This window comes from Jaculus jaculus, chromosome 4 (assembly GCF_020740685.1).
Source record: "Jaculus jaculus isolate mJacJac1 chromosome 4, mJacJac1.mat.Y.cur, whole genome shotgun sequence".
Lineage (NCBI taxonomy): Eukaryota > Metazoa > Chordata > Mammalia > Rodentia > Dipodidae > Jaculus > Jaculus jaculus.
In genome coordinates, this window is record NC_059105.1 from 90,533,569 (window position 1) to 90,558,923 (window position 25,355).

A 25,355-nucleotide genomic window follows, 5' to 3' on the forward strand; every position below is an offset into this window, starting at 1 on the left:
AAAGAAAAAGTATACCACCCATCTTCCAGTTCCATCTTAAATAAAACTTGGTGGCTAGAGAGATGGTTCAGTGGTTAAGCAATTTGATTGAAAAGCCTAATGACCCTGATACCCCAGTACCCACATAAAGCCAGATGCATAAAGGTGCATGCATCTGGAGTTTGTTTGCAGTGGCTAGAGGCCCTGGCATGGCCACTCTTTCTCTCTCTCTTTCTCTCATTGCAAATAAATAAATAAAATATTTTTTAAAAACTTCAAAAAATAGAGCTTAGTTTGCGAGAGTAGTTAGTAGGTACCTCTCACTAACTATCTACCAAGATCTTCATGGCCACACGTACATTACTATTCATATAGAAACCATTTAATACACATTTCATTTGTACAGGTAAAAGAAGGAACTGAGATATTTTTTGATTCTCATTGAAATGAGGAAAATAGATATGTATCCAAAGGAAATGAAAGCATAGCAATTAGGTGCGTATATCCCCACATTTATTGTAGTACTAGACACAATGGCTAAGATACAGAATCAGCTTAGGTCCCTGGTGCAGCTGTCCTCATGTCACTGGACACACATCTGACCAGAAGCAGTACAGGGGAGGAAACTGTTTATTTCAGACTTAGGGATTCCAGGAGAAGCGCTATCATGGCAGAAGAAGCTGGCCCACTTCCATAGATCACAGAGGCAGCATCAGACAGCCAGCAAGCACCAACAGCCCAACTGCTCTCAACACACCTTAGGGCTGGACTTAAGACCTGCCACCAGTGACACAACCTCTAGCAAGCTGCTGGAGACTCAAGTTGGAAACTTAATTAAAAATACTTCAAGGTAGCTACGCATGGCAGTGCACGCCTTTAATCCCAGCACTCAGGAGGCAGAGGTAAGAGGATCACAGTGAGTTCAAGGCCACCCTGACACTACATAGTGAATTCCAGGTCAGCCTTGGCTAGAGTGAGACCCTACCTCAAAAAAGCTAAGAAAAAAAAAAAAAACCTCAAGAAAAGTGTCATCTTAATTAACAAAAAATCCGAGTCTCTGGGGCCATACATTCAAACCACCATAGTGTTCATCAACAAATAAATGCATCAAGAAAATGTGGTGCATGCCCCCAGTGGAGCACCACTGATCTGGAAAGGATGAAAACCTGTCATTTACAACAAAAAGAAAGAATCCAGAGGATATTAGGTTAAGTGAAATTAGTCAAACACAAGAAGACATAGAGTCCATGTGTAGCAGTTACCTTCTCATTTCTGAGTCACTTAAACAGAAGCAGACTATGAAAGGACACTTATATTAGTGTGTATTAATTGTACAAAAATGTGCTTCTTTATGGGCTTTTCATAAGTATATATGATATACTTTAGTTATATCCACCCCTTATTACACTCTCTTGCTATATCTATTCTCTTCCAAGTTAACTCCCTTCTACTTTCATAGCTTTAATGCCTCATGTATATGTACATATGCTGATGAGCATATCTTCATTACAAAAAAATAATAGGTTTCAGTGTGCTTTTTCATATATGTATATCATGTACTTTGATCTGTTGGCCCTTCAAGCCCCTTCTGCTGGTCTCCTTAGCTCCTTCTGTTTTTATGCCTTTTGTTTTAACCTGTATTCAGAATATGAGAGGAAAAGACATTATATTTGTCCTTCTGAGTCTGTTTTCTTTTAACATAAGGATCTTCTGTAGCATCATTTTTTCCCCTGCAAGTAACAAAATTTATTTCTTCTTTAGAGCTGAAGAAGATTCCGATGCGTAATATTCACCACATTGTCTTTGCTGCACACCTGTTGGTAGGTGCCCAGGCTGGTTCTGTGGCTGGGCTGTTACAAATGGTGCTACCATATCTGTGGAGTGCACATGTCTCCACGCTGACTTGGATTTCTTTGGCACACACCCAGAAGTGGTATAGCTGCATCTCATGATCACTCAGTTTGCAATTTCTCAGTGGAAATTTCATACTGATCCCGTAGAGCTAGAGGAAGTTCCATGTCTAACAACACTGTGTAGGCCTTCAAGAAAGCTTCTTAAAACCGATGTCTGATAGGGCAAAGCCCTCAAAATTTCAAGATACATCCAACTGTCCTTCTTTCCTGTAAATTCACAACCCTGTAATAAAAACTGTTAAATAATGAGAAGCCCAACTGTAATGTAATATTTCAGAGGATTTTGCAAGAGCTATTTACTTTTACATGAAAACTTAGCTGCAATCAGCCTGCTGCCTCAGGCAAATTGTGATTCTACTCTTACTCAGCTACTGTTGCGCAAAACAGCCATGCTTGCCGGGTTCCACACTCAGAATCCCTCCCCTCAACTACTGGACATGCTCTGGCTCTTTGACCCAGAAAACAACTTAAACCAGCTTAAATGAAACATGGCACACCTGTTGCAGCATGGCAGTTGATCTGAATTTGATTTGTCTTCTACCATCTTTCTGAGGACTTTGAGATAGGAGTTTAGAACAGGACAATTTGCACAATGATCAGACAGCTAAGATACAGCAGATTTCATGAGGAAAGCCAGAAATCCTAAATGTTGCAGACATTAAAATTAGGAAAGTTCCGGGCACGGTGGTGCATGCTTTTAATCCCAGCACTCGGGAGGCAGAGGTAAGAGACTCACCATGAGTTCAAGGCCACCCTGAGACTCCATAGTGAATTTCAGGTCAGCGTGGGCTACAGTGAGACCCTACCTCGAAAAAACAAATCAAAAAAAAAAAAATTATGAAAGTGTTACAGATTTTGAGAGTCTGTGGCCTTTCTTGTCCCAGGTGGGCTTCCTTGGAGTGGTGAAGACGCCAGACAACTCACAGGTCACCAGCCAGTGGCTCTAGAGTCCCAGCACAAGTCCACAGAGAAATAAGGAATGCTGACAGGGAGGTGATCAGGACAACAGTAGATTTTATAAAGGACAATATAGAAGAAGACTCCTGACAGACTGTGTGTGTGTGTGGCAGGGGGCTGTCACCAAACAAAAAAGAGGTTGGGAGGAATTAGGTGCTTGATGCTGAGAATATATAAAAAGTAAAAATGTCCCAGAATGTTAGGGTAAGTATACTTTTGCTGGCATTCAAAGAAGAGAGAGAGGGAAAAAATGAAGTTACAATTTTTGAGTTAGAACACAGTGGAGAGGCTCCACTGTGAGAATCTGAACAGCTGCCCCAAGGGAGTATTTCTCCCAGGGCTTCAGCATGTCTGCAGGCAAGAGGTAGTCTCTTGACCAGGGCAATGATGGACAGGCTCTACTTGGACCAAAGGACTCTGTTCCTGTGGCCAGAAGGAATTGTCTCTTCCCTTTCTAATGTTACTAGGGAAACAGGAGGTAGAGCCATCCTTCAGTGACCTCCAAGCCTAATGTCTGCCTATCTGCAATAAAATGACCAAAATGCAGCACAAGAGGACATAGTTGCCACAGTGCTGGGGGCCATGTGAACCAGTTTTTTACTTTGAATAACAACTTAGTGTTATCTTGTAAGTAAAGTATGTGCATAGCCCATATCCCAGTGATTGATACATCTAGTGTTCCTAAGGATATTCCCTGAAGAAATCCTTCCACATAAACTGCAGGAATCACCATCTGAAATATTCATAGCAACATTATAACAGGGAAAAAGGAATAGCTCAAATATTCTGCAGGAGCAAATGGATAAGTAAGTCATGATATATTCATGATTCAGCAGACAAAATGGGAATATAATCTGGAAGCATCTGCTCCACACCATCAAAAATAGAAAGAAAAAAGCCCACAGGAAGGCACACAGATTGACTGTTCATTTTATGTGTTAGTTGGCTAGACTGGAATGGCCATTTTGATAAGTTGACATTGCTGTGAAGGAATGTGTTTAGATGTGGTTAATGTTTAAATCAGTAGACAGGGCAAAACAGATTAGCATCTATAATGTAGGCGAGCTGCATTTATCTATCTATCATCTACCTATCTATCTATCATCTATCAATCATCTATCTGTCTACATACACTCGTGAATGATTTTATCAGAGGCTTCGGCACAGTGATGACCACAGTTAAGATTCTCATTTGATAGGCTTTGTCAGTAGGGAAAGTTGATGGAAACAATGAAGAATTGAATTTCCATCTTAGCAACTTATTTTCCAAAACAGTGTTTGTAAAACAAATCAATGACTGTGGATCTTTGAGTTCTTTTCCATAAAGTGGAGATTATGACTGGCTTATCTGAGGGCTAGACATGAACGTGACTGATAAGCTAAAAATGAGTTGGTGCTGTCTACTAGATACACTGAGATTATTTTTGTTCATTTTTTATTTATTTATTTGAGAGTGACAGACATAGAGAGAAAGACAGATAGAGGGAGAGAGAGAGAATGGGTGTGCCAGGGCTTCCAGCCACTACAAACGAACTCCAGACGCATGCGCCCCCTTGTGCATCTGGCTAACGTGGGACCTGGGGAACCGAGCCTCGAACCGGGGTCCTTAGGCTTCACAGGCAAGCGCTTAACCGCTAAGCCATCTCTCCAGCCCTACATTGAGATTTTAATAAGCAGATGATTTTTAAAATGGATACTTAGAAGATCCCAAACCTTACTCTAATAGAAAACAAATATCACCAGATCTTATCACCCTTCTTACTCTGTGTTTCAAAAATGCAGTGCTATTTTTTCCCTACCAAATTAACAAAATTGAAAACAATTGTAACCATCTTCTGTCAGTGGTAAGGGGAAAGGCCTCTCACACTTAACTGTGGATGTGTGAATTGCTAAAAATGCCTTGGAAATTAAGAAGGCTAACTATACTTGCATCCATGATCAAAGGAAATAGTATGTGAGGGCATATATGAAAGGAACTGTGTTGCAATATTTTATGTAGTAACAGTAAACTGAAAATAACTTGGATGCCTATTAGTAGCAGAAACCAGTAGTGGGTAGAAAATATACCTATAATAATTTTGTGCAAATATTAATAAGTATAATTATACTATAGCTACATGTTTGGGTTTTGGGTAGTGGAGTTTTTTCTAATTATACATATGTACCAAAAATATACATTTACATATGATAGAATAAGCACCATAATTGTTAAAATAAAGACCTAAAGAATACATCATATATATATATGAAATTATATGAAAATATATATATATATGAAATTGCTATGGTTAGGTAAAATAAATTGAATTAACAAAATGAGCTCAAAGACCTCATTGAAAATGTAAGGCCTTTAACTGTGTAGTACACCACTAATTATGTCCACAGACATTGATTATAACCTTTCATCTTAATTACTGAGCTTAATGTTTCATTGGGCCACCGTGCTGTAAAGTAGGTATACCAACCTTTGCCATTAACTTTATCCTGAAAATGAACTTGTGTTTAAATTTCCAAAATCCTCTTTCCTCCCTGAATCTGTCAACTAGCACCAGAAAGAGCTAATAAGAAGAAAAAGTTTATATTTTTGTGAATATCCTCTGATTACCTACTTTTACCTAAATTATTCTTAATACTCACCAACAAGATATACAAGTACCTTTAAAAAACATAGACAAAATGTATAAATAATAACTAAGTTTCAATCTTAAGATATTATTTCGAATTTTTGCTTACCTCTATTATTTTTAAAAACTTTTTAAATTTTATTTATTTATTTGAGAGTGACAGAGAGAGAGAGAGAGAGGGAGAGAGGGAGAGAGAGAGAGAATAGGCATGCCAGGGCTTCCAGCCACAGCAAACGAACTCCAGACACATGCACCCCTTGTGCATCTGGCTAATGTGGGTCCTGGGGAACTGAGCCTCAAACTGGGGTCCTTAGGCTTCACAGGCAAGTGCTTAACTGCTAAGCCATCTCTCCAGCCCACCTCTATTATTTTTAAGAGATCATAAAGTTCCACTTTTCTAATTCATGCCTAATAATTTAAGGTGGATGTTGCTGAATTTTAACAAAGTAACTTTAATTAATCTTAAAGGAATACACAGCTAGGTTCAAATATTATTTTAAAAACAATATTAAGGGATTAGATGCCCATAAATAATTCTACTGAGAATCTTACCCGGCAATTTAAGTTGCTTTTAAAATTCACAGAAATTAGTTCATGTTAATTCATTTGCATTTTCTCACTAGTTTTCATTATGAATTTAAAATCAACAACTGATGAAATAAGATCCATTCCTAACCATTTATGACATTCATGTATTTTTATAGATTTTTGTTTTGAAACCCGTGACTTAGAGAAATAACTCAGCTATGAGGATGGTTTCTCCAACCTTACCTATGATGTATCCATTTAATTGTCATGATTTCTGTGGTTATTGCCAAATGTGCCACTATTTAGCCTCCTTTCTCATTCCAGGTGCAGCTCTCATTAATGGCTTCACCTGTGTTGCCTACTCTGAGATGATTTGTGGTTACTTATTTAAACTACAGTGATACAATGCATAATCTATGTTCATGTTGACATCTGAATTTCTCCCTAGCGAGCCTGTCAAAGAAGACAAACCACAAAATATGCCTGAGTTTAGAATAGAACTACTTCTGAAGACTCACTCAGTATGTGGACAATTCTGCAAACTGACCTGGGCCCACAACAAGGCGGGGCAATCTTCCTGTGGGTCTCAGGTCAAGCTGGTCTTATATCCACTGAAATTCACATTCCAAACTTGTCTGCATTTCTTGAAGTACAAATCTTATCTCCCTCTTCCAATAAGCACCCATATTTTTAGTTCAGAGAAAATAGAAGTCGTCTCTATTTTTTCCCTAGGATTTTTAGTTAAACAGACCTTCTACTAGGTAGTTTAGGCCTGAGAACATTATTTTCTCATGGTCTGAGGCCTAAGGCTGATAAAAAAGATGTGAGCAAAGTTGGTTTCTTCAGATTCTTCATTCTTCTTGGCTTGCAGCTGTCTTCTTCCTATAACTTCTTATGGCTAGAAGATGGTCTTCCTGTGATCTTCAAACCAGTCCCCCCTGCCACCAAAGTTTGCTGAGTATCTGTGTCCTAATCTTCTTATGTGGATGTCAGTCACAAGTAACTAGAGCTCATCCTCTGACCTCATTTTGCCTTAATTACATCTGTAAAGATTCCATCTCCAAATACAGTCCAAACTTGTGGTGCTGGGGACTAGATGAATTTGCAGAGGGGTGTGATAATTCAGCCCACACCACAGAGAGGAACTTCTTTGACTTCCTACCTGCAGGTTCTTCTCCTTTCAATTAGTTAAAGACCAATCTTAACTGGATTCTCAAAAATATTGCACTGCTAGTTATTTTTCCAAAGTACTTGTTTTCAGTTTCTTTCTCTATGAATCAGTCCCATTAAAAAGTCATATTTTCAAGTAATACAGTTACATATTTAGCATGTCCTCACTTCCCACAGCAGTGTCATTCATAATCAGAAAAGTTTCTACAAGCATAAACAGTTCAGCTCAATAATTCATCCCAAAGTAAATATCTCAGTATTGACCCCTCCAGTGAAAAGTCAAAACATCCACAGCTCACCACAAACATGCTCCCAACTGTACCTTTTCCCAGTCATTATCATCTCACTCCACTCAAAGGGGCCTCATGTCCTTATACAAACACTGTGTTTAGTTTAGATTTGCCTGGCCATATGTATTGGTATATAATTATTATTTCTCATTGTTATAATTTAGATATTTGCACATGTTAGTGCAATGATTTAAACTTTATTGCTGTAAAATTTTATGATATGAATAAATAAAATAAGTGTTAACAGTTATGTAAAAACTATCATGTTCAAGATATATAACATTTCCAATACTCTGAAGGTACTCTAATGTCCCTTCACAGTGAGTTCTCTACCTGCTAGAGTGTTCATTACCTAGAAAACTATTAACTCACTACCACTATGATTTTGCCTTGTCTAGAATTTTACCTGTATGATATTATGCAGTATGTAGTCTTTGGTTTCTATCTTTATAACACATGGTTTTTCAACTTTGTCATTATTGTTGAGTGCATTGCTATTTTATTCCTTTATACAGTGGAGTAGCATTTTGTTGAATTACTGTTCTCTATCCATTCACTAGTTGTTGGACATTATTATTCCTATAATTTTGATTTTTAGTCTTCTTGTTGATGATATGCTGTTTATCAGCCATCAAATTGCAAATCTAATGCCCATCTAGCAATCTTACCCACCGAATAGAATTTCTTACTCATTGCTGTGTTCATTCTTTTGTGTATACCTATTTTTAAATTTTTGTTATTTTCTATGCTCTATTTTTCTCCATTTTACCTGATTTTCAATAAATTTACTATTCTATTCCTACAACCCTGCTCTAAATATTTGGGTGTACTGCATATTTTAAGTGTGTACATCAAAAATAGCTATCGGGCTGGAGTGATGGCTTAGCCGTTAAGCGCTTGCCTGTGAAGCCTAAGGACTCCAGTTCAAGGCTCGGTCCCCCAAGTCCCACGTTAGCCAGATGCACAAGGGGGCGCACGCGTCTGGAGTTCGTTTGCAGAGGCTGGAAGCCCTGGCGCGCCCATTCTCTCTCTCCCCCTCTATCTGTCTTTCTCTCTGTGTCTGTCGCTCTCTAATAAATAAATAAAAATTAAAAAAAATAGCTATCTTTCTGTTGGCCATTTTATAATAAGATGTCTTGAAAATAGCTCTTCTAAATAATAATATTTTAAAATATCAAGAAAGCCATGTGCTTTCTATCACTGAAACTTAGTGAGAAAGAAAAGATGCCTAAATTTGAAATATCAAGTTTTATTGAATTTTTCCATACAGTATGAGAGGGGAGGATATACATCAGACCCTATGCTTTAAGGCATCCTGTAGCTGACCTCAACTGATAAATCTGTTGAAAATTGCTCAGTATCTCAGTTTCTCAGCCACTTTCTCCCTTGTGTCACAGATGCCCCCAGAGGCTTCTCTTAGTTATTGGCTTCTTAATTATCCCCAAAGGGATTTTTTTTTCAGTGACCTTAACCATATATATATTTGTCTTCCTTCCATCTATCTTTCCTGTACAGTGGAAGGATTTGTCTAATGGTTCTCCCAAAGATTACTTAAGAACTCTCCTCTGGCATGGTCTTTATAGAACAGATGAATACATAATCATTCATATCCTGTTATTCTTCTGCCCAGATACTTTATATCATCCTTGGGATCACTTTAAGATCATTCCAATTGTTTACTAGTAACAGAGTATTTTGTCCTCTGATGCCAACCAAAGTCATCATGGATGTTCTTTCTCATATGCTCCATGTGATAACATACATTTTCCAGGAGTATTTCTCATCTAACATTGACCTAAAACATCTCCCATCTAATGACATTGACATAGAACATTTCTTCAACTTTCTCTCCAATCATTTTTCAGGTATTAATTGTATAGATCCTGTCCACCTGTGGTGGTTTGCTTCAAGTGTCCACCATAAAATTAGGTGCTCTGAATGCTAGGTTTCCAGTTGATGGAGATTTGGGAATTAATGTCTCCTGGAGGCAGTGTATTGTTAGGAGCTCCCCTGGAGCCTGTAAGCCAAAATAAACCCTTTTATTCCAAAAAGCTGCTCTTGGTTGGGTGAGAACCTGACCGCACCACAGTTTCAAGGCCCCTCATAATTAATTATTCCAAGTGGAAATTAAAACAAGACAGAAGTTCACTGAATTTAAACAGTTCAAGGTGGCCTCAGGAGATCACAGATGTTTCCAATAATCTTGTGATCTAGAATACATGAACAGAAATCCTCCCAACACAGCATTTCCCAGAGCCTGGAGCTGAGGTTACAGAAAGCCTCTGGTGCTCCACATTCACGGTGCCATATATATGGATTGAACATCACTTTTAATTATATATCATCCAGTCCATTTCTCAAGGGACAAGAGCTTAAGTTTCCTTTGGAGAAATACCAATCTCTCATTGTGTATATTATTACTGAACTGTTCCTCAAAGCCTGGCCATACCTATTCAGGGACTCAAAACATGCTATGGGGCAATTAGACTTCCTGCTTTGAACTTTTAATCTATACCTCAATGTTGCAACTTGTGAGTGGGGATGGGTGGAGAGTAGAGATTATTCAGCTAAGTAATGACCTTTGCAAGTGACTTTATAGTGGTCAGTTCATGTCACCTCTTTGTTCTGTAACCAAATAAATCAAACACCAATGACCATATTCATTGACACAATAAGAATATAGCTCAATTTCTAATTTCTCTTTAAACTAGCCAAGTACATCAAACAGAATCAATTTTAGATGATACAACTTTGAAACTTCTGTGCCTATTAACATTACATTCTAAAAACAATAAAATAATAAAGCTTTAAGCCTAGAACTATAACTAAACAAAATATTATCCTGCTAGAATTTAAAAACGATGCCCCTTCAGACTATAATAATAAGTGTTATTGGTTTTCCATGGATGTAATATAAAGTTTTTAAAGAAACAAATTTAAATTAAAATACAAAATTGAAAAACTGAACACCTGAGGTTTGATATGGGAGAAGTCAGGCCCACATGAGAAGCATGTTTGGGAAGCATAGCTAAGAGAAGGAATGTGGGCTGAGGCCATATCAGCAGCACACTGCCCATCACACTCTCAACTGTTTTTAAAATTAAAACCCATTCTGTGATTACATTTCTGTCTGATTTCTTCTTTGGAGTTCTTAGATTGCCTTTGCTGAACTTCTCAGCATACCAAAGGCTCGTGTTGTGGAATAGAGTACACGCTGCCCTGGAAGGCTAAAACAGCAGGCACTTCTAAGTCTTCAGAAAGAAAACCATCTAGAACAATTTGTTTTGAATGTATAAATTTGTCAGAGAAACAAATGACCGTAGAAATGTATGTATGGGCTACAAATATGGCTCAGTGTACAAAGTGCTTGTGACTCAAGCCACAGTACCCAAGTTTGCATCCCCAGACCCAGGTAAATGCTGGATGCCAAGGTGGGTTTATCTAATCCCTGTGAAATGGGAGGCAAAGACAGGAAAATTTCCTAGAAATCTCAGGAACTGGCTAGCATGGCAAATGCAGTAATGAACAACAGGAACAAAAGACCATGCCTCCAAACATGGCGGAAGACAAGAATGGACACCTGAAAGTTGTTCTCTGACTGCCACACACACCTTTACCCATACAAGCACACACATCACACACATGTTTGTGTGCATATGTCCACATCCCAGGCTAGATGAATCTCATCATCCAGTGATGTCTCAGCTACATCCTCATCAATGGGAAACCCTCATCTTCTTCAGTACAGGTCCTGAGTTTGGAATCCAATGAGGCTTTAGAAATGAAAATGACTGTAGCTGTAGACTCCATCTTGCCTAGTTATGAGAAACTCAACTGAAAGTAGCTATTCTTCATGTCCCCATATACAATTTCACCATATGCCAACTACTTTCTCTACTCTTTGCATGTTTTCATTGGCTCTTGTCTTCCTACAGTCCTTCTGTTTTCCATTTGTGGTGATGAAATCAATAATTAGACTATGATGTGAATCCAAACAACATTGCTCTTTTTATTATGAGAATAAAATCAGCACTTGGTTTTCATTTATATTCCTCAGCAGTCTTCATTGCCTTCCAGTAGTGAAATTTCATCAGAATATTCAGTCCTGATAACACTGCCAATCTTACTTCCAAAGCTGGGTGTTTTCTGTGGGCTGTGCTTGGCACTGCACCTATGCCGATTTGGATGCCAGTCACTCTGGCTTCAACTTACATTGAGCCAAAGAAACATAACATCCAGCCTGCAATGAATTTGCCATGGGACTACATGCTATTGCAGAGACAGGCATGTAAATTGGGTGAGGAAAGACAAACTCACAGCAGGCAGATTCCTGCAGGCTGGCCTCATGCACTATCTGGGCTCTGGGGAAAGGGGAGCCTGAGAAATGAGAACCAGAAGAGGAAGGTGCCAATGAGAGAGGTACATGCACCTTTCAGGCACTGCAGCCATGCAGGAAGGAAGGTAATGTGAACACTGGTGCTGGACCAGACAATAAGGAAGTCTTAGCTTGAGACCATGCTCTTCTCTTAAGTCCTGTGCACATTCAGGGAGCATGCAAGCCACCTGAGAAGTAGTTTCCTTTTCTGAGGGAGGAATGAAAATTATTATCATGACAAATGCAAAACAATTGTGAAGATCAAATATAAAAATGTTTATTAGATCACCACACGAAGTATAAAATGGTCTGATTAATCATTGTATTCAAAGTAAAGTATTAATAAAAGTAAACACCTTACCCCTGAGTCAGTCAGATAATAGCATTCAAACAATATAAGCAATAAGATAAATTCAAATTATATCTAAATCTCAGAGGAATTTTTTGTGCATTTATTTTCAAATAAGATTTCTTCATGACAGGTCACTTTTGAATTTTTTTTTTTTCTGGAAGGGGAAATTATTCTTGGGAAATACTAAACTGGAATACAATGATGATTTTAACATGCAAAATGGCTATTTCTATGATGATAAAGATGCTCTCTAGTTCCTATTCCAGCTGCCTACTCTTTCTACTTCCCAAAGGGATCCATTTCTTTTCTTTTCTTTTCTTTTCTTTTCTTTTCTTTTCTTTTCTTTTTTTGCATTTTAATGCTATTGCAGGTTTTCTTCATACTTTCATGATAATGGTAGAGCAAAATATGAAATCAATAAGGGGCATTTCTAAAATCCAGTCACAGACACTAAGAAACTGGGAGAATAAATAAGCGAGCCTAAAATAAAAGACTATATATGTAAAGGTGTTTACATATTTAGTACACAGGGAAGAAAAATGAAACAATAAAGAGAAAACAAAGCCATATGTATAGAACATGTGTAACTAATGATAATTGAAATCATCACAAGGTATGATGGTTTGAATGTAAAATATCCACCACAGACTCATATGTCTGAATACTTCATCCCCAGTTGGTGCTGCTATTTAGAAAGTTTTTGCAGCCATTGGGAAGTAGAGCGTTGCTGGAGAAGGTGTGCCAATGAGGAAAGGCCTTGGGATGCATAGTCCAGTACTTAGTATTGTTACACTCTACTTCATGACAACAATTGTCTGCTCCTGCCGTAACAGACAGTTTCCTTCAAAACTGTAGGCGAAAATAAACCCCTTCCCTCCATTAGTTGTTCCTGGTCAGGTATTTTGTCACAGCAATGAGAAGGCACCTGATTCATGACGTAAGCCTCAAAAATGTAGTATTAAGATTTTAAGTTACTAATTAAATTGATCTTTCAGCAAATTATATGCTGTGTGAGTGTGCAAGCACATGTGTACATGTGTTTATGTCATAGTTTAATCCTATCTTTAATGTTGCAATCATACATCTTATTTGTTTATTTATGTATTTTATCTATTTTAGCTGTAATGACATTTTGGAATGTCAATACCAAATATTCAAAGGAACATACCTTAAAAGCTACCTTACTGCTCATAATTCATTTTGGCTTCCTTTCTATTTTCGTATTAACATCCATAGACACCGTTTTTGTTAGTAATTCTATCCTATGTCTAGTCAAATTTTCTATATTCTACTATTGTAAAAATAGCACCTGCAAGCAGAATTTGGCTTAAAAATAAAAATCTAACCTAGTAACCATTGTCTTATAAGTAGGACATTTAATCCATGTATAGGTAATATAATTAGTAATAAGTTGTGGAAGAATTTTTATTTTATTGGAAATAATTGCATATTCATAGAAATAAAACAAATGTGCTGGCACAGCCCTTGTGCATTTTAATTAATTGACTTGTTACATAAGCATAGTATAGTACCAAACCAGGATTTGACATTGGTGCAATGTGCATACAAACCATGTCATTTTATCACATGTATAAATTTACTACTGCAATCAAATCAGAGAGCTATTTCAGCACCACAAAGATTCCCCTTGTGACATCCCTTCATATCTACAGAGCTGAGAACAGAACCCAGTTCTTTGTCCCTCAAGAGGTCTCAGCCTGCAAAATTCATCTCCCAAACTCATATCACACTGATTCAACCTTCCATATGAAAGTATGTGAAATACATGAGGGGAGAGGCCAGATGAAAGAGTAGAAAGTCCTTCTTAGAAATGCAGGCAGGAGAAGGTGGGTTTCTTAATATTCATGAGTAGTTTTTTTGGAAGAGGACAGTGTGTACCACAGTGGATATAGGAAGAGAGAGAAAAGACCTTAGAAGTTCTGTGGGGACATTGAGAACCCCTGTTACCAATGTAATAGTAAAGCATGTTTAGAGTCATAGTAAACTGACAAAAAGAGATATGAAGGAATTTTCTCAAGTTCACCTACCATTATGGGATGGTAGAATCTGTATATTCTTTCCACAGCTATAATATCAATGTTTACTTTCTCTAGACAAAGTAACCAAGTTACTGTTGGTTGTATTTTCTTTGAGACAGAGTCTTGCTTTGTATCCCAAGATGGCCTCAAACTCAGTTATCTTCCTGCTTCAGCCTCCTGAATACTGAGATTATAGGTATGTTACACTATAAACAACTATAAATTATATTGCTTACATTTTGTGAGATTTTGTTGTTTATTTCTATTTTTAGACAATGCTTTCCAGTATAGTCCCAGCTGGCCCCACTATGAAGTCTAGATTGTCCTAAATCTTGTGGCAGTCCTTCTGCCTTAACCTCCTGCATGCTAGAATTACCCATATATCACTTCACCTACCTAAAGTTTGTGTTTTTAAAATAATATATTATAGGTTTTGGTATGTAACTTAGTAGTGGAGTGCTTAGCTATCATGAACAGCTCAGAAAAAAAATATTATTTTTAGTATTACTATTATTAAAATAATAATATACTATAGAGACACCAATTAAGACCCAATGCCATCTAAGCCAAGAGCAAAAGTTTCTAACCTACCTAGAACAAAAGAGCCTGGACAATATGAGCAGCCATGTGTAATGGGTAACCAAATCCAAACTGTTTATGTAGACATAATCATAGATAAAGTTCCTTTTATCTGAAAGTGTTTCCATGATCTTTCAGATTTCTTTTTCGTTTTTTTCTTTCTTTCTGAGAATATCTGCTCCTTTGTAACTGTTTCTGGACCACAGCAGTGCTCCAGCAGAATGTTTTGGCAGCAATCTCTACTGTGGTCAGCAACTCCTTCTGCAGCTGGGATTTCTTTAAAAAAAGTGAGTACCATTTGCCTTACACTGCTCCAATAACAGAATAAGCAAAACTTCCATGGGAATCAGATATGCACATTTCATCCCTCTCCCCTTTCCTTCCTTCCTTATGTGACAAGAGGTCAGAGCCTCTAGTACACATCTCAGCAAGCACAGCCCTCACGGTGGAGCTGAGCACAGGTACACGCCTCACCCCCTAGACTACAGCAGAGCATGGCTGAAGTGGCTAGGATCAATCTCCACTTGTCCGTGTGTGTGTGTGTGTGTGTGTGTGTGTGTGTGTGTGTGTGTGTGTGTGTGTGTTTGGTGAGAACTGAGTAGTTCTGCTAAAGACAACAAGGCCATGGTTTAAATAAACATCAACTTAAGCATCTAGCTGTGCTTAACTACAGCCAACAAAACAAAGTAAAATCAAACAAGATCAGTAGTTGAATTCTTACCTAGTATCCATGTAAGGGCCTGAGTTCAATCCCCAGCACCACAAAAACCTAGCAATGCACCTACATACAAAAATCAAACACACACACACACAAGTTTGCATAGTTAAGCAGTGATTCATGTTAAGAATCCAGAGACCAAAAAAAAAAAAAAAAAAACAAATCAAGATAAGAAGTAACATTCAGAGTCTTAAATGTGGCAGTTTTGTCTAATTAATCCAACTTGAACAAACCACTGTGGGAAGTCAACCTAAATATCAGGGTAATATTCTGACAGTTAAAAAATGGGGACTATTAAAATAAATCAGTAGGCTGCCAAAATAACTTGGTCTATAAAGGTCATGAATCACAAGCATGAGGACCTGAGTTCAATTCCCAGAACTCATGTAAAAATGCCAGGCCACAACATATGTAATCCTAGAGCTGGGGATGTGGAGACAGACACATCTCTGAGACTGTCTTCTGGCCTCCACATACATACACACCCATCTCAAAACCAGATTAAGAGCATTTCTGCAGGATGACCCCTTTGGGCCTCCATAGATAGCCCCATGCATATGCCTATATACCTGCACTCACCCACACATAAATACATACACCTTTAAAAAAAAAAAAAAAAGAAGCTAGAGAACTGACTTAGTGCATAAGAATGCTTGCTGCTCCAGCATGAGAACCTGAGTTTAATTTCCAGCATCATGTAAAAACCTGACCATGTAACCCCTCCCCTGAGGGAAGCAGAGACAGAAAGATCACTGGGACTCCCTGGTCAGCCAGTCTAACGAAAAATTTGGAAGTTCCAGGTGCAGTGAGAGACTGTCTCAGGGTAGTAACGCAGAGGAGGGGAACATCTGGCATCTTTCTCTGGCCTCTGCATGCATTGTGCATGGGTATATGCATCTGAACACATATGTGAATATGCCATATATACATACCACATATTAAACACACACCAAAAAAGGTACTACTGACTAAAATTTAACCACTACCCCAAGATTTTTCAATGCCCCAATAACCTTGATACAAAACAACCAAATCAATTTCTTTAATATACTAGAATCATGGATATAGGAACACCTGTGAGCACTATGCTTTAGTGACTAGTACTATCCCTCACTGAAGCTTGATAGACAGGCAGTGGGTTTCTTATTTCTGAGAAAATAATAGCCTAATTAATATTTTCTGTGATCATAGAAAATTTCCCCTGCCTTGCTTCGTTCCAACAGACATCTGCCTCCACCCTGGGGAGTTGGCGAAGCTCCCCCCACGGCATGGCAGGGAGCGGCACACACGTCCACACCTGAGGAGCACTGCTTTTCAGAACCCACATTAGGCAAAAGGGCATGTCTCAAAGAAACGCAAGCTGTTTGCTGTGGCAAAGGGCTATTTGTGAGAAAACCTCCTGCTTGAATTACTCCACAGCAGAACAGATGCTGGGGAGAGGGAAGTTCAAGGATCCTTCTAACCCAGATCTGCTTTTGCTGACTTCCTCTGCTTGCTTCCAACACAGCTGCAGAGCATAAAACAAAGAGAGGAAATAGGGACACCCAAACGGCTTTCAGCAGAAGCTTTCAGAAAACCGTCGTAGGAACCTCTGACCATCACAGAGATATGCCATCTTCTTTACAGAGCTTTGTTACAAAAGTACTATTTATACAATTTCTTAGTATGCACTAGGGCTGTTAAAATATTGCTAGATGCAGGCTGGAGAGATGGGTCGGTGGTTAAGGCACCTGCAAAGCCTAATGATCTGGGTTTGATTCCCCAGTACTTACATAAAGCTGGATGCACAGAGTCGTGCATGCATCTGGCATCTGTCTGCCATGACTGGAGGCATTGCTGTTTATTCAGTAACTCTTGCTTGAGTTTAGATGTCCACCAAGTCCTGGTTCCATAGCCAGAAGACTGTTAGATACCTTCTTGTGTCTCCATTCTGCATCACAGTTCTCCCTTAAGTTGTTTATTTTCTAGTATTTACTGCATATTTGTTATTTGTGCATACGGTCCTATCCATTTTGTGCCTGAATCACTTGCTAAAGCATACATCTCTGGTTTTCTCAGTCTGCTCTTTAGCTTAGAGCTGTTCTCTTCCCCAGGTTTTTGTAAGGGCTCCTAGCTACTTTTCCTTCATTATGTTGCACACTCTGCAAGCCAGCTTTTTCAAAGCCATAGAGATGTCTTCTTTTCTGTTGCTTTCTTGGTATTTGTTTGTTTGTTTGGTAGTTTGGTTGGTTGGTTGGCTGGTTGGTTAGCTGGTTTTCAGACAGGATCTCACTACATAGCCCAGGCTAGCCACAGACTTGGTCTGTAGCCCAAGCTGACTTCAAACTTACAATAGTCCGTTAGCCTCCCTGACACTCATTTTAAATGTGTGTATCATATTCTAAGGAGCAGCTTATTAATATCTACATACCATGCATAACTCTCAAAAATTCTCTATTTCTCCCTAGATTCAGAATGAAGTCTCCTTATCACATGACAACGAATCATTCAGTACCATTCCCCACAATTTCTTCCCTCATTCTGCAAAGCTCCCAATTGCCAATGTCCTCATAAATGCTTTGAGACTCTATGTAATGTCTTAAAAATCATTCTGATGTAAATCTGACCCTCAGCACTCAGATTAAATCTAGTCCCTCATATTTATACTGCTAGTTCACTCTTCTGACCCTCAGAATCTATTCCTAGTGTCTGCTTTTAAGGGGAGTTAAATAGTACCAAGAGACTTATATTAGACTTTTTCTCTTTCTTGGCATACTAATAAATATCAAATTCCACTCAAGAAGTAGGCAAAGATGTTCCAATTCAAAAACACTGATATTTTGACAACCACTATTCCTTTAATTTCTTTAGGGTTGAAGACTTTGCCATAGATATACCAAAAGGCATATTTTGTTTATGGTCTATAATCAAGAAAGATGCATTATAACTTCCTAGTTGAATATGATTCCAGATATGATAGGATTCAAAACAATCATGTCAAGTTCTAGAAGATCAGTGTAATGTATGAGGTCTGGATGCTAGGGACACGCAGTCACACTCTTTAGACTGCATATACTGTTATTGTTGTAATTAGCCTCAAAGAAGCCAGAGGGAACACACCCAAGGCTTCAGAAGGCTATTTCTAGTAAGTATGAGAAGTGCAGTGTGGAGATGCTGTGAGATTGTGAGGAAGCTGTTCATCTTTCCTGGGCCTCAGAACTGACAATGTGGAGACACCAGCAGATTTTGAGTGATAAGTTGAAGGGATGGTGAGTCAGCATCCAGGGGCCAGCATCACGGTGACTCCACCAATCAGGGAAAATATTTGCAGCAGTGGTTCCAGGACTAATTGTTTACTTGTATAAGATGGAGGAATACACAGATTTATACATGTGTAATCCTGTTTGCTTAGGACAGTCTGAGGTCATAGCAAGTGCTTTGATGTGATTCTACTTCAAATGTCCCTTATACATTTAAAATTGCCCCACTTTGGTTGACAAATGATAACTATGACCTACTTGTTATTTTCCTTGAAAGTAATTTGAAATTATATGTTTCTGAGTTTTAGAAAATGCACTGATTGGTGGTGGGGGGGAGGAGTTTAGGCTTAAACAACTAGACCTTTAAAAATTCCTTAAAAACATAGTTCTTCTTTATGATCCCCTTTCTTTCAGCATAACTGAAATACTCATTAAGCCTTTTAAAATAATAATTTCCAGGTGTCATTTCTTTTGGATTACCAGATTTCGTTAAGACCTTGTAGTTCTTCAAAGAGTATCACTCTGACTGAAGTTCCTGAATAAGCCTCTGTAATGGGGGAATTCAACAAAATATATACATATATATCTTTTCACCACCTACAGAGGTGGTGTCATTTAATTAGGAAAGCCATGAGTCTGATGGGGTGTTTCTAAAGCAGCACCTCAGGTAAGAGACCCCTCTCTGTCTCTGCTGCTACTAACGGGTTCCATAGCTCATTTGATGCTCATTGCCTCCCACGGTTTTCCCCAGAGACCATGGAATCCAAACTGGATGAACAGATGCTCACTGATTACTGTCTCTATGTACCTGCAGCAATTGCAGGGGGTGGAGGATAGACAGGAGACAGGATCAAAAAGGAAAAGGAACAGAGTTTGGAACCATGAATTTCTGGACTTTTCCCTAATTATGTCTCATCTCTGGGGAATTGTTCCCCTCCTCTCTGCCCTCCATGCCACTGTCACTACGTGGGTTTTCCTAAAACCCTTCCATCTCCACATAGTTGGTCACAATTGGGAGGTGAAAAATGTATTTTCGGATGCCAAAGTCAATGTCTATTTGTCCCTCTCTGAACAGTTATGGAACTTGTCCTTAACTGTTTGGGGAAAGCACTGGTAAATAACTGAATTTTGCTTCTTTAGGCTGTAATTCATCCAGGAATGGAATCAGCTTCTTGCAGAAGGAACAGAATATTTAGGAAACAATACTGGTCTCCAGTTCCTTCACCCCCAGCTGAAGTCTTTCTCTCCTGAACTTGAAACCTAAATGTCATACAGGCTCGCCTTCACCCTAGTCCTTAGGATTCAGCCACCATTTCCCAGTCTTGATTACAACAAAAACCAAACCCCTCTGCTCTTGAATGCCACTGGGAATCAATTTCACCTAGAAAATGATTTGAGCCTAATAATGACACAAATTTAAGACTTATTATTTTTTCTTTCTTCCTTCTTTTCTTTCTTTCTTTCTTTCTTTCTTTCTTTCTTTCTTTCTTTCTTTCTTTCTTTCTTTTGAGAGAGAGGGGGGGAGAGAGAGAGAGAAAGAGGCAGATAGAAAGAGAGAGAAGAAAGAGAAAAAGAAGCAGATAGAATGAGAGAGAATAGGCATGCCAGGGCGTCTAGCCATTGCAAACAAATTCCAGACACATATGCCACCTTGTACATCTGGCGTTATGTGGGTACTAGGGAATCAAACTCAGGTCCTTAGGCTTCGCAGGCAAGTGTCTTTACCACTGAGAAATCTCTCCAGCCCTTATTTTCCTTTTAAAATACTTTTCTTATTTTCAGGGAGAGAGAGACAGAGAAAGAGAGAGAGAGAATGTATGGGGCCCACTAGGGCCTCTTGCCACTGCAATTGAACTCCAGATGCATGTAACACTTTGTGCATGTGGCTTTATGTGGGTACTAGTGAATCAAACCCAGGCCATCAGGTTTTGCAAGCAAGCACCTTTAACGACTAAGTTATCTTTCCAGCCCCCTAATTATTGATATGTGTACATGGATACATGCATGTCCACGTGTGTGTGCATATGGAAGGCAGTAGACAATCTTGGGTATTGTTCCTCGGTATTGTCATCCACCTTTTGATTTTTGAGACAGGGTCCTCACTAGTCTAGAACTCACCAACCAGGCTAGATTGGCTGGCCAGCAGGCCCCAGGGATCCTCCTGTGTAGGCTTCTCCAATGCTAGGATTGCACCACCATGCCCAGCAATTTGACGTGGTTTCTGGGGTCAAACTGAGGTCTCCATGGTTGGGAGACAAGCACTTACAGTCTGAGTCATCTCCACAAGCCATATCTCATTATTTTATATTTGGATACAAAAAGGTTGGCCCAGTCAGAATGACTATCATGAAAAAACAAGTTAAAAATGACAATAAATGCTGGAGAGGCTGTGGAGGAAGGAGAACCCTTAGTCACTGCAAATGGGAGTATGAAAAGGTACAGCCACAATGAAAATCAGCATGAAGTTTCTCATTAAGCTGAAAGTAGACCTACTATGTGACCCAGCAACACCCCTCCTGCACTCTTTATCCTACCACAGGGGTACTTGCACATCCATATTCATTGCCACTCTACTTAAAATAACAAGGAACTGGAGTCAGTCTAGATGCACATCAACTGATGAGTAGATGATGAAAATGTCATACATGTGAACAGTGGAATTTTATCCAGCCATAGATAAAATTGAAATTATGAAATTTTCAGGCAAAATGAGTACAACTGGAAAATACTGTGAGAACACACAAAGTCAGAAAAATAAATAGTGCATGTTCTTCATCAAATATGGATCCTAGCTTCTAATTTTTGTGTGCGAATTCATGGGGGAGCAAGTGTGGGTATAGATCATGAAATAGAAAGTGGACCATGACAGGAGGAAAAAGGGGGCTTTTAAGGAAGGGTAGTGGAAAAGTAATGGAACATGTATGGCATGGGACTAAACAGGGAAATACTGGGTGGATGCATAGGAAGCAGGCAATGAGATGAAGGAGACGGGGGGGGGTGTTAAATCAATAAAAATAAATATTATGAAGCTACATAGGAAGCGTGTGGTTTTCTATGCTAATTAAAGCATAAATAGAAACTAAATAACACACACCCCTTCTGATAGGAATTAGGTCTTAAATAATTTCTTATAATCACAGCAATCTCATGGAATGTTCATGTGATCTTTCTTATTATAAAGCATTAAGTCTCAGCAGTATTCAGAGTGTTGTGTTATTTTTTTTTAATTTAATTTATTAGTTTTCTTTTCAGTAAATACAGGCAGTTTGGTACCATTATTTAGGCTCATCTGTGATCTACCCCCTCCCATTAGACCCTCCTTGTTATTGAAAATGGGTCGTGCATTGTGGAGTTAGCCCCCAGTTATTAGTATGATAAATGTCTCTGAAAATCATGACCCAACATGTAACTCTGACATTCTTTCCGCCCCCTCTTCCGCAAGATTTCCCTGAGCCATGTTGTGTTATTTTTATCCAAGAGATTAAGAACACATATTTTCTAATTTGTATGAAAGGAAAATGAAGAATGACACCTGAGTATGATCTGTCAGAGTCACCTGGTATAATCTGGAGAAAGGTGGATGACAGTTATTAGAAGAGCTGGATGACACCTGAATGTTGCCAGCTTTAATAGCAGAGACCTTTATAAAATAGGAATTCCAGAGCCCACCCCAGAGGCTTGGTTTTCGGTGCTTTTGGCTCACAAAGGGAAGAAGCACCAACCATACTTGGTCAGGAGACGTGGTTCATATAGACAGCTCAGAAGTTCTGTATGATATGCTCAGCACTAGGAATTTTAAAGCACAGGCAAGGATGGGCAGCTCCACTTGCAGAAAGAGATTCATGGTTTTCACTCAGCACTCAGCCGGAATTACTGAAGACACCATTTCCAAAGGCCCTTGCCGTGTAGTGGTGGGAATCTACCACTCCCAGGAGATTCATAGTAGTTGACATAGGACTATTCTCTGAATCCTGACCAGCACAATTCTGTAAGCCTTTAAAAGATATCTTGTTTGTTTGTTTTTGTGGAAGACATCTTTGAATCAGTAATCAGCAAGATACAAATTTAAATGGAGCTAGATTCTACAGGGGAACTGAAAAACTAGAAGCAAGTAGCTCACTGGACAATAAAAGTATCACAGACAGATGAGGCAAGAATGAGAATCGAAATACCTGAAGCACTGTCCAGGTATGTGATCAGCATTGAGGCTGTACCTGCAGAGCTTTCCATAATACATCTGTGATCCTATCTTCCAAAGGAAGGCCCAGTCGTGCAAACAAGACTACACGGCGGGGAGACAGACGTGGGAAAGAACACCAAAAGACTCAGCCTCGAGACTGAATCCAGCCAAGCAGCAGAGAGGCCAGATTGCTTTTATACTCTCTGCCCTCATCCAGCTCTCAACCCTTCACATTTATTCCTCTTTAATTTAATACCCAATATCAATTTACCAGGCCACATCTATCCTGCCAAGTTGTGCTACTTTCTCTTTCTCTGTGTCTTCCCCTGGCCCCCCTTTCTTTTTCATTTCCTTGCCAAAAGAACAGAGACTAAAAAAAAAAAAGGCTGCAGTACCTCTGTATCTCAGCCTCCCAAGAGCCAGCAATGACATACAGCATTTGATTATATTCTCCACTTCTCATTTTTCACTCAACTGGCAGCCAAGACTGCTTCACCACCCTCATTTCCCCTATCATTCCTTCTTCTACATACATTTCCCTACCCTAGTTTTTCTCTGTCAACCCAATACTAAACATAATTCTTACCAAGAGTTTTTGGTTCCCCTTTTCCTTTTCTCTCACACCTACTGTAGCTAATACATTAATGCACAAATGAGTATCTGTGCCTGTTTACCTCCTAAAATTATTTGTGTTTAAGGAGTCATTAACTTTTCAGCTGAAGCCAGGTGTGGTGGTGCACGGCTTTAATCCCAGCACTCAGGAGGCAGAGGTAGGAGGACCGTGGTAAATTTAATTAAGGTCAGCCTGGGACTACAGAGTAAGTGCTGGGTCTGCTAGATTACAGTGAAACCCTACCTCAAAAAAAATTGTTTTCAGTTGGTTGTTGCTGTATTTTCATTGTGATTGACAGTGATTGCGCTTGCAGATAATGTGCTAGCTTCAGGGGAGTACTGAAGACCCTGGTCTGGTAGAGTGAAGCAACACCCAGCCCTACAGCACAGTCCTCCTTGAACATTGCAAACATTCCTTCTGAAAGTGGGTAGCCTAATGAAAATAAATAAAATATCATTTAAGAATAAGTAAATTCAACTAGTGCCCAGCACAAGATGTGTAAGTCCCAACATAAAAACACAAATAAAACATGAAAAATTAGGGCTGGAGAGATGGCTTAGCGGTTAAGCCCTTGCCTGTGAAGCCTAAGGACCCCGGTTCGAGGCTCGGTTCCCCAGGTCCCATGTTAGCCAGATGCACAAGGGGGTGCACGCGTCTGGAGTTCGTTTGCAGAGGCTGGAAGCCCTGGCGCGCCCATTCTCTCTCTCTCCCTCTATCTGTCTTTCTCTCTGTGTCTGTCACTCTCAAATAAATAAATAAAAAAATTAAAAAAAAAACATGAAAAATTAAAGCCATATAACTCCTCCAAAAATTATTAATCCCATAGTAATGGCATCTAGTGGGAGTGAATTAGATGAAATGCCAGACAAAGAACAATGATTGTAAGTATGTTCAAAGAAGACAAAAATGAACTCCTGAATGAAGAAAATCCATGAAAAATATAAAATAGGAATTCAATAAAGAGATAACACTACTGAAGAAAAATAACCTTTAAGTTTATTTAAAAATACAAAAAATAAATAAATAAAAAGAGCCAGGCATGGTGGCGCACGCCTTTAATCCCAGCACTTGGGAGGCAGAGGTAGGAGGATTGCTGTGAGTTCAAGGCTCTTGAGAATACAGAGTGAATTCCAGGTCAGCCTGGGCTACAGTGAGACCCTACCGTGGAAGAACAAAAACCAAACAAACAAAGTCTCAGATAGCCAAAGCACCCCTGTGTGGACAGAACAACACGGGGGGTGTCACAATATCTGATTTCAACCTGCGCACACAGCCACAATATCAAAAGTCCCATGACACTAGTGCAAAAAGCCCCAAGATTTAGACTGATGGACCAAAACAGAAGATTCAGATAGATGCCTACACTGCTATAGCTGGCTGAGTTTTTACAAAGACACCCAAAATACATGTTGTAGAAAAGGCAGCCTCTTTTAAACGCTATTGGGAAAATTGGTTATCCTCATGTATAAGAATGAAATTAAATCCTGATCCCTGACCCTGCAGAAAAATCAACTCCAGATACATCATAAAACTGAAACTCTGAAACTGTTAGGGAAAAAATAGGGAATATACTTTAATATATTATCATAGGCAAGAACTTTCTAAATAGAACCCCAGTCACTCAGGAAATAAGACCAACAATCAACAAATAGGGCTGGCTGAGATTAAAATGTTTCTGTACAGCAAAGCATACAGAAAATCAAGCAATCAAGAAAAAAGATTACACAATGGAAGGAAATCTTTGTCATCTATATATTTGACAAACTATTAATATATAGAATATACAAAGAATTCAAAAA